The following is a 16,852-nucleotide window of genomic DNA, read 5'->3' as shown; positions in this document are numbered from 1 at the left end:
GTGACTCAAAACTGAAGGAGATCCGAGCAGGAACAGAGAAAGATGCACAACTCACACTGCTGAGCAAAGTCATACATGAAGGATGGCCTGAGGAAAGGAGGAAATGCCCTCAGAGCATATCTGAATTCTGGAACCACAGAGACGAACTGTCACAAATCAACAGAATCGTCTTCAAAGGGGAGAAAATCATCATTCCTACCAGTTTCAGAGAAGAGATGTTGACAAAAATTCATGCTGGACATATGGGCATGGAAAAATGCAAACAAAGAGCACGTGACATTATATTTTGGCCTGGAATGTGCAAACACATTGAGGACATTGTCGGAAAATGTTCCATTTGTCTAGAACGCCGCCCATCAAATGTCAAAGAGCCCATGATACCTCACCGTATCCCAGACAGGTCCTGGCAGGTCGGGGCAATGGATCTGTTCACATGGAACAACGAGGACAACTTCAAGTCACCAGCACAGCTGTTGTTGATGAGCCACAGACTTCGCTCAATCCTTCCAAGCACCAACAAGCAGCTGCAGCCAGAGGTTGTCAGCTGCAAGCAAGTGCATGCAAAATGTGTACAGAGACAGCAACACCAAAAGAGATACTATGACAGGTCAGCTAGACTACTGCCGCCACTGTACAATGGAGAATCCATCAGAATACAGGAGCATGACTACTGGAAGCCAGCAGTCGTCATCCAGCCAGCTGACACTGAGCGATCGTATCACGTCCGCACCCCAGAAGGACAGGTGTACCGCCGCAATTGCAGGCACCTCCTGAACACCAAGGAACAACATCGTCATTCCAACGAGAGGATCAGTTCAACAGAGTGTGATGAACAGAGCAATACACAAAACACATCATACTTACCTAAACCTGAACCTGATTTGTTGACTGATTCAGGAGCATGCTCAGTTCCATACCGTACAAGATCGGGATGAGAAGTCAAGCCTAGAGTTATCATTGACTTGTAAACTGTCAAAGGGTGTAGGCGGATCGCTGCCCTAAAAAAAACTGTACATCGTTATTGAAACGTTGAAATGTTTCCAGTGCTAGTTAAATGCTGAGTTTACTTATATGTTTATGCTACCGAGAACATTATGTAAAAGAAAGGTATAGAGTTATACAGCACAGAAAGAGGCCCTTCGGCCCATCGTGTCCGTGCCGGCCATCAAGCCCTATCTAGTCTAATCCCATTTTCCAGATTTGGTCCGTAGCCTTGTATGCTATGGCATTTCAAGTGCTCATCCAAATGCTTCTTGAATGTTGTGAGGGTTCCTGCCTCTCCCACCCTTTCAGGCAGTGAGTTCCAGATTCCAACCACCCTCTGGGTGAAAAAGATTTTCCTCAAATCCCCTCTAAACCTCCTGCCCCTTACCTTGAATCTATGCCCCCTTGTTATTGACCCCTCTACTAAGGGGAAAAGTTCCTCTTTATCTACCCTATCTATGCCCCTCATAATTTTGTATACCTCAATCAGGTCCCCCCTCAGCCTTCTCTGCTCCAAGGAAAACAACCCCAGCCTGTCCAGTCTTTCTTCATAGCTGAAGCGCTATAGCCCAGGTAACATCCTGGTAAATCTCCTCTGCACCCTCTCCACAATCACATCCTTCCTATAGTGTGGCGACCAGAACTGCACACAGTACTCCAGCTGTGGCCCTACCAGCGTTTTGTACAGCTCCATCATAACCTCCCTGCTCTTATATTCTATGCCTCGGCTAATGAAGGCAAGTATCCCATATGCCTTTTTACCCACCTTACCCACCTGTTCTGCGGCCTTCAGCGATCTATGTACATTCACACCAAGGTCCCTCTGATCCTCTGTCTTTCCTAGGGTCCTACCATTCATTGTGTATTCCCTTGCCTTGTTAGTCCATCCAAAATGCATCACCTCACACTTTTCAGGGTTAAATTCCATTTGTCACTGTTCCGCCCATCTGACCAACCCATCTGTATCGTCCTGTAGCCTGAGGCTTCCCGCCTTGCTATTTACCACCCCACCAATTTTTGTGTCATCTGCGAACTTACTGATCATACCTTTTACATTCACATCCAAATCATTAATGTAGACCACAAACAGCAAGGGACCCAACACTGATCCCTGTGGTACCCCACTGGACACAGGCTTCCAGTCACAAAAACAACCTTCCACCATCACGCTCTGTCTTCTGCCACTAAGCCAGTTTTGGATCCAATGTGCCAAGGCACCCTGGATCCCATGGGCTCTTACCTTCCTGACCAGTCTCCTATGCGGGACTTTATCAAAAGCTTTACTGAAATCCATGTAACCCACATCCACTGCACTACCCTCATCGACACACCTAGTCACCCCCTCGAAAAATTCAATCAAATTGGTCAGACATGATCTTCCCTTGACAAAACCATGCTGGCTATCCCTAATTAATCCCTGCCTCTCCAAGTGGAGAGCAATTCTGTCCCTCAGAATTTTTTCCAATAATTTCCCTACCACTGATGTTCGGCTCACTGGCCTGTAATTCCCTGGTTTATCCCTACTACCCTTCTTGAATAATGGTACTACGTTAGCTGTTCTCCAGTCCTCTGGCACATCCCCTGTGGCCAGAGAGGTTCTAAAAATTTGTGTCAGAGCCCCTGCAATCTCCTCTTTTGCCTCACATAGTAGCCTGGGATACATCTCGTCTGAGCCTGGGGATTTATCCACTTTTAAGCCTGCTAAAACCGCGAGTACCTCCTCCCTCTCGGTGCTAATATGTTCAAGTATATCACAGTCCCCCTGCCCGATTTCTATGTCCACATCGCCCTTCTCCATAGTGAACACAGATGCAAAAAATGCATTTAAAACCCCACCTACATCCTCTGGCTCTACACACAGTTTGCCACTTTGGTCCCTAATGGGCCCTACTCTTTCCCTAGTTATCCTCTTGCCCTTAATATACTTATAAAACACCTTAGGATTTTCCTTTATTTTGCTCACCAGTGTTATTTCATGGCCCCTCCTCGCTCTCCTAATTTCTTTTTTAAGTATCCCCCTGCACTTTCTATACTCCTCTAGGGCTTCCTCTGTCTTTAGTCCTTTGTATCTGCCAAAAGCCCCCCTTTCTTTCCTAATCCATTCTCGTATATCCCTTGACATCCAAGGTTACCTTAAAAGTAATGCATAATATTTTTCTTTTAAAAGAAAGGGGATGTAACATTTGCATATTGAATTATCATTGGCCCGCAGGTATCTGTAAGGAATACCTATTATATTCACGTGATCACATGCTGAGTTGTCATTGGCCTGCAGGCATCTGTAATGGGTCCTAACTCCATCTTGTCCCCACTGTGCTGTATGAGTCAGATCACAGACCTGATGCTTCATAAAAGAGTTTAAACTGTAATACTCCATTGTCCTACAATTTATTATTTTTGTACAAAGTGTGCAAAACAAGACACAGTCCTGGATGTGATTAATAACAGAATCCAAACCGCTGCAGTCACATGTGAACTCACTGGAGTCTCAGCAGGTGGGGTGAATTTCTTCCTACACACAGGATATTGAAACAGCCTCTCTCCAGTATCAATGCACTGATCGTGCATCAGCTGCTTTGAACTTTGAAAGTTTTACTCACAGTCAGAGTATTTACAGCAACTGTTCTCAATGTGGACACTCTGGAGTATCAACAGTTGGAACAACGGAGTGAATCCCTTCCCACACGTGAAGTATCTAAACGGTCTCTCTCCGGTGTGACTGTGCTGGTGTGTCAGTAAATGGGATGTTTGATAGAATCCCTTTCCACATACAGAGCAGTGAATGGATTCTCCCCCTTACGAACATGTTAGGGTGGGAATAGATGAGATAAGTGAGTGACTCTCTTTCCACACTCAGCTGGTGAACGGCCTCTCCCCGGTCTGACAGTATCCAAGAGTTTGCAACTCAGACGGGCAACCGAATCCATTCCCACATTCCCCATATTTACACTAATACAAAAAGAAAATACTGCAGAAGCTGGAAATCTGAAATAAAAACAGAAAATGCTGGAGATGCTCAGCTGGTCAGGCATCATCTGTGAAGAGAAAAGCAGAGTTAACGTTTCAGGTCGATGACCCTTCGTCAGAAGTGAAAAAAAGCAAGAAATGGAACAGATATTTAAGCAAGTGTAGGGGCTGGGAAATGCGGGAGGGGATGAAAGAACAAAAGGGAAGGTCTGTGATAGGATAGAAGGCAGGAGTGATTAAGGGATATTCAAGGCAAAAGGCGATGGTAATGGGACAGGTTAAAAATCAAAGGGTGGCTCCAGACTGCTGAGCATCTCCAGTATTTTCTGTTTTTACCCCACATTTACACTGTTGATTCAGGTGGGCGCACGAGTCTCACAGGCTAGACGATTTATTAAAAGTGGATCCAGACACAGAACATGTGTCCTGTTTCTCCCCACTGTGATTGGTGTTTTTTCCTTCTATATCCAAAGGCCGATGATATTCAGGTCCTGATAATCCGGAGAATCTGTCAAATCTTGACGCAATGTTTGGATTCAGTTTCCATCTGCAGATCCTCCCCTTCTAATACCCTCATATGGCATTTACAACAGAATAGACCTTCAGAACAAACAAATCTAGTTTCTATACAACATTCTTTCCCCTCCTGTCCCTCCTAAGCTGTAAATTCCCCATTCTACACACACTCCCTTCATCTTTACTGTCTAAAAACAACATTCATTACATCATCTGGGATTTTGTGTCTCCCCTTCTCTCCAGAAGGAACTGAATCTGGCTGGGTGCAATTAGTTAACCTCTACATTTTTGTAGGAAGAACGAGGAGAGGCAATATAAACTAAAGGTACAATTCTATAGGGGGTGCCTGAACAGAGAGACCTGGGGGTTTATGTGCACAAATCGTTGAAGGTGGCAGGGCAGGTTGAGAAAGCGGTTAAAAAAGCATACGGGATCCTGGGCTTCATAAATAGAGGCATAGAGTGCAAAAGCAAGGAAGTTATGATGAACTTTTATAAAACACTGGTCTTTCTGGAGTTTAGAAGAATGAGAGGTGATCTCATTGAAACATATAAGATTCTGAAGAGGATTGACAGGGTAGATGCTGAGAGGTTATGTCCCCTCGCTGGAATGTCTAGAACTAGGGAGCATAGTCTCAGGATAACGGGTAGGCCATTTAAGACTGAGATGAGGAGGAATTTCTTCACTCAGAGTGTTGTGAAACTTTGGAATTCTCTGCCCCAGAGGGCTGTGAATGCTGAGTCTTTGAATATATTCAAGGCTGAGGTAGATAGATTTTTGGACTCTAGGGGAATCAAGGGATATGGAAATCCAGCGGGAAAGTGGAGTTGAGGTCGATGATCAGCTATGATCTTATGGAATGGTGGAGCAGGCTCGAGGGGCCGTATGGCCTACTCCTGCTCTTATTTCTTATGTTCTTATGACCTCAACTGGAGTATTGTGTCCAATTCTGGGCAGCACACTTTAGGAAGGATATGAAGGCCTTCGAGATAGTGTGGAAAAGATTTGTTGCAGAAAAAATGGTTCCAGGGACGAGAGTCTTCAGTTACATGGATAGACTAGAGAAGCTGGGGTTGTTGTCCTTGGAGCAGAGAAGGTTGAGAGGAGATTTGATAGAGGTGTTCAAAATCATGAGGGTTCTAGACAGAGTAGATAGAGAGAAACTGTTCCCATTGGCGGAAGGGTCGAGAACCAGAGGACACAGATTTAAGGTGATTGGCAGACGAACTAAAGGTGTCATGAGGAAAAACTTTTTACGCAGTGAGTGGTTAGGATCTGGAATTCACTGCCTGAAAGGGTGGTGGGGGCAGATTCAACTGTGGCTTTCAAAAGGGTATTGGATAAGTACCTGAAGGAAAAATGTTGGCACGGCTACGAGGAAAGGGCAGGGGGAGTGGGACTAGCTGAAGTGCTCTTGCAGAGAGCTGGCACGGGCTCGATGGGCCTCCTGCTGTGCTCTAATGAGTCTATGATTCTAGAGCCTCACCATCAGCCGACTCAGTGAGTGTCAGCAGTGACAGCAGTCCAATTCTGCCCTCAATGGACATCCATACACTTCCCAGTTGATGTCACTGGATCTCCATCAAGAGCAGGGTCAGTGCCTGATTCTTGCTCTTAGTTAGCCCAGTGGTACTGGGGATAATTATAGCCCCTGAACTGCTGCCTTGTCGGAGATCAACTCACAGCCCAGATTAAGGATTGACCTTGGTACCTTCCTAGTCAGTAGTACATAGTGTTTTAAAGTGGAAGGGGAGAGTGAGAACAGAATATTTAGAAAGAAATATCACTTCACCTTTAAACAAAACCTTAATTACACTGCAAAATTCGGAAGACTTTCACTATTAAACAAACAATGTCAAATGGATCGTCAAAAACAGTGAGACATTTTAGAAAGGCTCAAGTCACTGAAACAGACAGGTTTACAATCACTGCACAGTACAGAAGGGAGCGACTGTTAATGGGAGCTCTGTTAGTGAAGTCCGCCAACACTCCAAGATAAACGGGTCTGTCCCTTTAACTATAAATAGACAGAGAAAGGGGAGTCCCTGTCCCTTTAAATATCTGGCCCATTCCCCAGGCAGTGGGAGGAGGAACAGCGCGCGGTCTCTTTATATCCTGACCCAGCGGGCCCCGCCGGATGGGCTGCCGCAGGGTCGTAAAGCCCACCATGGTAGTGTCCATCGGGTTAAACAGAACAACTGATAAGAGCCTCACACAAAGTGTTTGTTATATGTGTGAGTGTGTAAACAAAACACATCATCCTTTATGTGTGCGAGTGAACTTCACAGAGATAAATTATCTTCAATTATTTTCCAGCATTTTATTTCCTTTTAATGTAACTTCCGAGCGTTGAATCCCTTTAACATTTATTGATAACACATATTGTCTTGTGGGCTCTTGTTTAGAAAGTGATGTCACAGTGACCATTCCGTTACCAAGGTGAGCCTGTCTGTCCGCAGTATTCAGTGGGAAAGGGGATTAAATCACACCGAGGATAATGAGCAGCCACCAGTCTCTGCACTTTATTGTCCAGTGATCACCTCACCATCACACAGAAGCTCTTGATATAAACCTCCAGTGTGTAATGATTGGTGCAGGGTCAATGGTGGAGTTCCACAGCGGGAGTGATCCTGGAGTAACCCCGTGGATGTTCTAGGTTATGTATTTTTAGTTATCCTGGTTTCTAACACACACACATCAACAAAACGGGGAATTCCTGGAAACATGCTGCAGGTCCTTCTTTATCTGGAGATCAAATGTCTGTTGTATAATTGTACCAGCAGTTAACAGGCTCCTGTGAACTCCTCCCTCTGCTATTTTAATGCAGACTTCAACCAATTTATTTTAAACGGGTTTATTTTAAATGAGCTAACACCTGCCTTAAAATGGTAGACTCAGGACTGTCACACACACATTTTGGGCCAGAAATTCCAGAACGGGGCTTGCAGCGCGTGCAAGCCCCGTATTTGCACTTACCCCGCGCTCCTGCCAATCAGCTCCAGGGACGCCTGCACTTCCAGAAACTGAAACAAGAATCCCGGGCAGCGTATGACGTCACGCCGCCCAGGAGTGCAGCCAGCGCGGACCCAGGAGCGTGCAGTGTAAGTGAGACACGCCCCTTGAGGTCTCAGTTTCACTGGACACGCCCCCAATGTTTCTGTCAAGCTGCTTTGCTTTTTTACATGCAAAGCAGCAGTTTAAATAGGTTTTTGGAAGTTTTTTCAAGATTTTGGTAACTTTTATAAAAAAAATTAAATGTTTACATTATTTTGAGTAATCTGAAGTAGTTTTAAAGAGAATTAAAGCAATTTAAAGACTTTTAAAAGCCCTAAAAGAATTTTTTTAATTCCATTTATTTATTTAGCAATGTCATCGTCATACGTGTCTTCACACTGTTCCCTTTGGGGAACTGTATGAAGTGGTGGAAGGATTTATGGTCGTGATTAACGCTCATTCCGTGACCGTAACCATCTTTGAACCAGCCATTAGGGCGGTTAGTCCTATGGCGGGAGGGTTTTACGGGCTCCCACAAGCTATACAAGGAGGGGGGGCCACCCACACCCACGGACGCAAATATCCCACTGGATGTCAACCCAGAATTTAGAGCCGGAGCTCCGACTCCACTTGCCGGGACTGTCTGGAGCGGGGTTCGAAACCCTACCCAGATCTGGCCCAGCGGCGGGGATCCTACCGCTATGACAAACGCCCAATCCGATTAGCAACGTGAAATGGCAGCATAGGGCTCCAGTCACGGGGAGGGAAAAGGCGCAGGAAACGTATGGGTGTCACCTTTTGTGCGGAGTGGGCCTTTTGCGTAGCAGTAAGCATCCCCTCCGCTGGGCCAGAAGGAGTAGGGTTTTGAACCCCACTCCAGACAGTCCCGGCAAGTGGAGTCGGAGCTCCAACTTTAAATTCTGGGTGGACATCCAGCGGGATACTTGCGTCCGTGGGTGTTGGTGGCCCCCCCCCCCCTCAGATGGGTTGTGGGAGCCCGTAAAACCCTCCCGCCATAGGACTAACCACCCTAATGGCTGGTTCAAAGATGGTTACGGTCACGGAATGAGCGTTAATCACGGCCATAAATCCTTCCACCACTTCATACAGTTCCCCAAAGGGAACGGTGTGAGGATACGTCCGATGATGACCTCTTGCGCAATGCACCTCCTTGGACCCTCAGTCGCAGATGCGAGGGGGCAAGTCGTGCAAGTGTTAAATTTTTTATTTTATTGACATGTAAAATGTTGGCCCAATAATTCCCTTCCAAATGCGCTAGTACGGTCGGGGTACTTACGCATCTGGCCGGATGAAATGCCGGTTTTCAGCATGCACAGTGCATGTGGGGAAAACCGGCATTTCCTGTCCTCTGAACGAAGGGGTTCAGGGGCAGAACGCGTGCGACTGCACATGCAGCGCGTGCGCAGTATAATTCGCCGCTTTCATTAATGCTTTCAGTGAGGTCCAGTCATTACAACTTACACATGAAAAAAGCATGGGTACAGTTGCTACAGAGGCTGCGGAGGAAGATATTTCTTATCGTGGAGCTTCTGAAAGTATGTATGTCTGTATATATTCCTTTGCGTGTAATGTATATATTCCTTTACTTATGTGTATGAATGTATTATTTAATTATGACTTTCAGAGAAAGTAACTTATTGGAAAATCATAATTAAAAACATACATTCATAGTAAAGGAATATAAAACATACATACATATACGTAAAGGAATATATGTGGACATACATACATAACTCATTCTCACATTCCATTCACACAGCCACAAATGCTCCTTCTACCTACCGTTCTGAAAACCCTTTAAAAAAAAAAAAAAAAATTTAACTTTAAAACTTACTTAAAATTTCTTAAAATAACTTCCCTCCCTTTCCCAAACAAAAATATTGCATTTCAAAAGCTCCACGATAAAATATATCTTCCTCCGCAGCCAATGAACCACTTTACACTTGCTTTTTTTCAGTGTAAGTTCTGAGGACTTACCCTCACGGATTTCATGAACGAAATCCACGAAGTTCACTGCGCAAGCGCTGCCTGTGCAGTCGCACGCGCTCGAGGTCTGGAAATGCCGGCGTTCCCCGCATGCGCTGTTCCTGCTGAACGCCGGCATTTCCAACGGCCAGAAGCGTGAGTACACCGAGCGCACTCACGCTTCTGGCCTGGAATTTCTGGCCCATTAAATCTCTGTGGAATAATTTCCAGTCATTTTTAGACTGGAAACTTAACCCTGCCGTTTCACTTTCAGTCAGGAACAGATCGCAGTTTGACACCAATCTCTGATTTGACAGCACGTTTCCAGCATTCACAGTTGCTCTTCCTGACTCTAAACACAGTTGTAAAGGAGCCTTCTGTTCCATGCCGAGGAGCTCTGACCCATGGAAGAGAGCAGCTGGGACACATTCCTTACAGGACTCAAGATTAACCTTCACGGGGACATTGGTCTTTCTCGTCTCTCTTCACTGACAGCAAAGTGCCATTTGCCCCTCTCAGTGTGGCCCTGAAGGACTGTGTCCAGACTGTAGTTCTGTTCCCATCGTACGATCCTCCCCCCAGATTGTCCTTTCTGAGCTCCAGCCAGGTGATGCTAAACACTCAGGTGGGAACGTCAAAAATCCACAACAATGTGTTTAAAGCTAAGCTGATTTATTTCACATATATCCAGAATATTAATAACCCCTGTAACTGGGCTGGAGTTTAACATCAGCAGAAACAAACCCCAACTGTCAGAATGAACACGGTTCAGTCCTGGATGTGATTAACAGCAGCAACAACAGCAGAATCCAACCCCTGCGGTCACTTGTGAACTTGCTGGTGTCTCAGCAAGTTGGATAAACAAGTGAATCCCTTCCCACATTCAGAGCAGGTGAACGGCCTCTCCCCAGTGTGAACTCACTGGTGAGTCAGCAGGTGGGATGACCGAGTGAATTCCTTCCACCACTCAGAGGAGGTGAATGGCCTCTCCCCGGTGTGAACTCACTGGTGTGTCAGCAGATCCATTTTTCTTTTAAGTATCTTCTCACGGTCAGAACATTTAAAAGGTCTCTTATCAGTATGAACAAGTTGGTGTCTCAGCAGGTTGCTTAACTGAGTGAATCCCTTCCCACATTCAGAGCAGGTGAATGGTCTCTCCCTGGTGTGAGTGCGCTGGTGTACAGTGAGGTTAGATGATTGGCTGAACCCACTCCCGCAGTGAGAGCACCTGAACGGTCTCTCGTCAGTGTGAAAAAGTTGATGGCACGTCAGTTCCCTGGAACTTTTAAAGCAATTACCGCAGTCCAGGCATTTAAAGGGCCTCTCGTCAGTGTGAACTCACCAGTGCTGCAGCAGATTTGATTAATTAGTGAATCCCTTCCAACACTTGGAGCAGGTGAACGGTTTCTCCCTGGCGTGAACTCGCTGGTGTTTCAGCAGTTGGGATGAACACGTGAATCCCTTCCCACACACACAGAGCAGGTGAATTGTCTCTCTCCAGTGTGAACTCGTCGACGAGTTTCCAGCTCAAATGGGTAGTTGAATCGCTTCCACGGTTCCCACATTTACACGGTTTCTCCCCGGTGTGACTGCACTTGTGTCTCGACAGGCCAGAGGATCCATTGAAGCCTCATCCACACAAAGAACACATGTACGATTTCTCCCCGCTCTGAACGGTGCATTCTGCTTCCATGTTCAAAGGTCCTGATTGTAGGATTCACAAAATTGAACATTGTCCTATAAGGGTCTATTGGCAGAAAAGGCCTTAAAATTAAAGACTGTTTTAAAAGAAGCCCAGAAAAAGGGGCACACAAAATGGCCGCCAGACCCCGTGACCAGCTTTTTGGGACATTTTAAAATGGTTCCTGCAGTCCGCAGACAGCTTTTGTGGATTCAGCCCATTGTAAGTTCTGGAAAGCAGTTTTGGAGAAAACAAAACCAGACAGAACCCCATACATATAGATTAGCTGCAGATCCGATCAGATCGGCCTGTAGTTAAAGGCCATCTAAATGTTTACCCAGACAAAGGGAAACAGCTTCAAGTTCAAAGGGGGACATCAAGACCCATTAAAGACAATACAAGGTCATTCCAGACCAGAGGTGGCATTTACCGGCCATCCCGAAGGTACTTTAAACACAAAAATCACCCCGCTGTGCTACAAGCCCGCCAAAAGTTAAACAAAGACTAACCTTGATTTGACGGGAGATAAGGGCCTCAATGAGAAGTATAATTGGGGACCCAGGATAGCTATCAGTAGCCTTTCGAGCTTTTTGGAGAGCCAGCCAATGTTGTTGATAGAGAAAGCGAAGATTATTCGATCTTGAACATTCGAGCCGTTCAGGCTGTTCAGAAGAAGAAGACGAGACCCGGGGTAGTTATCGGGAGATCATCAACAAACCCCGGGCTGTTGACGAGACGAAGAGAACGGTGAAGAAGAAGAAGAGACGAAACGCCCTACAGAATGGGTGGCCATCGATGTATGCAGGAGCACGGAGAAATTGGGACTGTGACCACCATCGTGGTGTGAAGGAGCAGCGAGAAAACGGCCCATGGGTGAAACGATGGTCGGCGCGTCTTGCTGAAATAAAGAAGCCATCAGCTTGAGCAGCCCGCTGCTCCTACAGCCCAACGACCACGTGGAGACAGGACGCCTGAGAGGACCAAAACGCAGACTTTCAAAACCCTATACTTTCTAACTGGATTGGTGAGCATGTTTCTGGCCCCTCATAATCTGATCTAGCTAGGTTTAGGGGGTGCACATTTTAGGGGATAGTCCCTCAATGTTCCGTGTGTTTCGCCAATTCATGGTGACCATTGTAAAGTATAATATGTCTGTATATATATTGGTTAGTACTGTATTATGATTTGTTTTTCCCTCCCATGTGCCTTATTGGCTTACATTCAATTTTTCCTTTATGCAATAAAATTTCATTTCGTTTCATTAAACTTGGTCTGTAGAGTATTCTCTGCATTGTAGTTCCTGCCTCAAAGCCAGTGTATAGAACCTAAGGGGTGAGTGGGTCGAACCACTCGGTAAATTACTGTGCAAGAGAGAGAGGCCTCTAGAGTGAGAGAGAGACCTCGACACTCAAAACCCCTTACATGACGAATCGAGTGACTTTGTCAGATCTTGAAGTACTGTTTGCTTTGAGTTCCCCATCTGCAAATCCTCCACTTCTAACATCCTGCAAAATTAATTTAAACTGGACACAGTGAGTGCGAAAGAGAACCCACAAAAACATAAAGCAGGTAGTGAAATTGAGCTTAACGAATCTGGGAATTTGTGGGGCCGGCACGAGAAAAAAGTGACCATGAAAGCTGCCGGATTGTCGTAAAAACCCAACTGGTTCACTAATGTCCTTCAGGGAAGGGAACCCATTTCCCGATCTGGGCCTACACAAGACTCTGGCCTCTTTGGGAGGAGAGAGAGCGAGGTGGGAGGGGGAGGGGTGAAGGAGAGTGACTTTATATATCTGCAACTTGACTAGATATTTGACAGAACCTCCCAAACATGTGACCTCCACCGCCTAGAAGGACAAGGGCAGCAGGTGCAAAGGAACACCATCACCTCCCAGTTCCCCTCCAAGTCACATATATCGGCGTTCCTACATCGTCGCTGGGTGAAAATCCTGGAACTCCTCACCTAACAGCATTCTGAGAGTACCTTCACCACACGGACTGCAGAGGTTCAAGAAGAAGGTGCAGCATCACCTTCTTAACGGGCAACTGGGGACTGGCAATATCTGCTGGCCTTGCTAGTGGCACCCACATCGAATGAATTTAAAAAATCTGTATATATAAAATGGATTGAAAGCCTCGACAGAAATACTTGTTCCTAAAACGATAATCTTTTACACTGTACAGACAGTGTCTGTTCAGCAACTTAATCTCCCCTAGAATCCTCCTCCCTTCACAGTCTCCCATTGGAAATTGTTGGGTCCCACTGGGCTCAGAAGTACTGCGGGTTAAACCCAGCAGCTTCTCCCCCCTCTCCACTTCAGCTCAAAATGATGCAACAAGAAAGCCCTACACAGGAGGCCAGGGACCGAGTTCTACATCCACCGCCCACCCTGATGCTAACCGGCTCTGAGTTGCTTCCTCTGCTGTGTCAAGGCCACTTGTTGTTTCTCCTGTCGGGTCACTCAGTCTCCGCCACTGCCCAACAATGAGCCTCTCCCGGCAGCGGTGGACCTGATTGGAGCGGCAGCGGAGGAGCGGTGATATAAAAGCAGTGGTGATATAAAAGCAGCAGCAGCTAGGCCGCACAGCAGTGGCAGACCTGGTTGGAGCTGTGGTGGAGGAGCGGTGATATAAAAGCAGCAGCAGCAGCAGGTAGATTTACCAATCTCGGAGCAGGAGAGAGAAGTAAAAAGTAATCGAAGTGTGACATCACCAGAAAGCAGGTGAGTGATTGGTTGATGAGTATTTCTCTCTTTTTCCAAAATTTAAATCTGTGGTTTATAGTTTCTAAGGTATCTGTGGTATAGCAGGGACTGTTGTTAAACGAGGGCCCTTAAGTTTATCATTTAACTGTAGTGTAATTGGTTGTATTGATTTGATTTAATTTAATTTAAATTAATTAAACGGTAAGTCATGGCAGGACAGCTCGGCCCTGTGGCATGCTCCTCATGCACTATGTGGGAAATCAGGGACACTTCCTGTGTCCCTGATGACCATGTGTGCAGGAAGTGCATCCAGCTGCAGCTACTGGCAGACCGCATTGCAGCACAGGAGCTGCGAGTGGATACATACTGGAGCATTCGTGATGCTGAGGACGTCATGGATATCATGTTTAATCAGTTGGTCACACCGCAGGTAAAGGTTGCACAGGCAGAAAGTGAATGGGTGACCATCAGGTAGAGTAGTAGGCGCAGGCAGGTGGTGCAGGGGTCCCCTGTGCTCATCCCCCTTTCAAACAGATATACCACTTTGGATACTGTTGGGGGGGGGTGGCTTATCAGGGGAAAGCAGCAGCAGCCAACTTCCTGGCACCAGGGGTGGTTCTGCTGCACAGGACAGGAGGAAAAATAAGGGTAGAGCTATAGTAATAGGGGATTCTATTGTAAGGGGAATAGATAGGCGTTTCTGCAGCCGCAAATGAGAGTCCAGGATGGTGTGTTGCCTCCCTGGTGCAAGGGTCAGGGATATCTCAGGGCGGCTGCAGAACATCCTGGAAGGGGAGGGTGAACAGCCAGTTGTCATGGTGCATATAGGTACCAACGATATAGGTAAAAAACGGGATGAGGTCCTAAAAGCTGAATATAGGGATTTAGGAGGTAAATTAAAAAATAGGACCTCTAAGGTAGTAATCTCAGGATTGCTACCAGTGCCATGTGCTAGTCAGAGTAGAAATAGAAGGATATTTCAGATGAATACATGGCTAGAGGAATGGTGCAAGGGGGAGGGATTCAAATTCCTGGGACATTGGAACCGGTTCTGGGGGAGGTGGGACCAGTTCAAACTGGACGGTTTGCACCTGCACAGGATCGGGACCGATGTTCTAGGGGGAGTGTTTGCTAGTGCTCTGGGGGAGGGTTTAAACTAAAATGGCAGAGGGTTGGGAACCTGAGCAGGGAGACAGAGGAAAGGGAAACAAGGATAAAAGCAAAAGACAGGAAGGAGAAAAGCAAAAGTGGCAGTCAGAGAAATCAAGGGTTTAAATCAAACATGGCCACAGTAAATAATAATTCTAAAAGGTCTAAGAGTGTTAAAAAAACAAGCCTGAAGGCTTTGTGTCTTAATGCGAGGAGCATTCATAACAAGGTGGATGAATTAGCTGCGCAAATAGAAGTAAACGAATATAATATGATGGGATTACGGAAACATGGTTCCAGGGTGGCCAAGGCTGGGAACTCAACATCCAGGGTTATTCAATATTCAGGAAAGATAGGCAAAAAGGAAAAGGAGCTGGGGTAGCATTGCTGGTTAAAGAGGGGATTAACACAATTGTAAGGATGGATATTAGCTCTAATGATGTGGAATCTGTATGGGTAGAACTGAGAAATACCATGGGGCAGAAAACGTTAGTGGGAGTGGTATATAGACCTCCAAACAGTAATGCAGAGGTTGGGGATGGTATTAAAAGGGAAATTAGAGAAGCGTGCAATAAGGGCACAGCAGTTATCATGGATGACTTTATTCTACATAGAGATTGGGCTAAACAAATTAGTAACAATACTGTGGAGGAGGACTTCCTGGAGTGTAGTTGGGAAGGTTTCCTGGACTAATATGTCAAGGAACCAACTAGAGATCAGGCCATCTTAGACTGGGTATTATGTAATGAGAAAGGATTAATTAGCAATCTTGTTGTGCGAGGCCCCTTGGGTCCGAGCGATCATAATATACTAGAATTCTTAATTAAGATGGAGAGTGAAGTAGTTGACTCAGAGACTAGGGTCCTGAATTTAAATAAAGGAAATTACAATGGTATGAGGCGCGAGTTGAGTAGGATTGATTGGAGAATGTCGCTCAAAGTGTTGACAGTGGATAGGCAATGGCAAACATTCAAAGATCGCATGGATGAACTACAGAATTTTTTGATCCAAGTTTGGCATAAAAATAAAACAAAAAAGGTGACTCAACTGTGGCTAATAAGGGAAATTAGGGATAGCATAAGATCCAAGGAGAGGTGATATAAATTGGCCAGAAAAAGCAGTAAACCTGAGGATTAGGAGCAGTTTAGGATTCAACAAAGGAGGACAAAGGGATTAATTAAGAGGGGGAAAATACAGTATGAGAGTAAGCTTGCAGGGAACATAAAAAATGAGTGCACAAGCTTTTATAGATATGTGAAGAGAAAGAGATTGGTGAAGTCAAGTGTTGGTCCCTTGCAGTCAGAATCAGGGGAATTAATAATGGGGAACAAAGAAGTGGCAAACCAATTAAATAAATACATTGTTTCTGTCTTCACAAAGGAGGACACAAATAACCTCCCAGAGATGTTAAGGAACATAGGGTCTGAAGAAATCGAGGAACTCAAAGAAATCAGTATTTGTAGGGTAATGGTGTTAGGGAAATTGACGGGATTGAAGGCCGATAAATCCCCAGGGCCTGATAATCTACATCATAGGGTACTTAAGGAAGTGGCCCGAGAAATAGTAGATGCATTGCTGGTCATCTTCCAACATTCGATAGACTCTGGAACAGTACCCTTGGATTGGAGGGTAGCTAATGTGACCCCACTATTCAAAAAAAGGTGGTAGAGAGAAAACGGAATTACAGACCAGTAAGCCTGAATTCGGTAGTGGGGAAAATGCTAGAGTCCATTATAAAAGATGTAATAACAGAGCACTTGGAAAACAGTGACAGGATCAGACAAAGTCAACATGGATTTACAAAAGGTAAATCGTGCTTGACTAATCTACTGGAATTTTTTGAGGATGTAACTGGTAAAATAGATAAGGG

Source organism: Somniosus microcephalus, chromosome 4, assembly GCF_052327205.1.
Source record: "Somniosus microcephalus isolate GS21.2 chromosome 4, FLI_Smic_1.0, whole genome shotgun sequence".
NCBI lineage: Eukaryota > Metazoa > Chordata > Chondrichthyes > Squaliformes > Somniosidae > Somniosus > Somniosus microcephalus.
Note: the sequence above shows the minus strand (reverse complement) of the source record.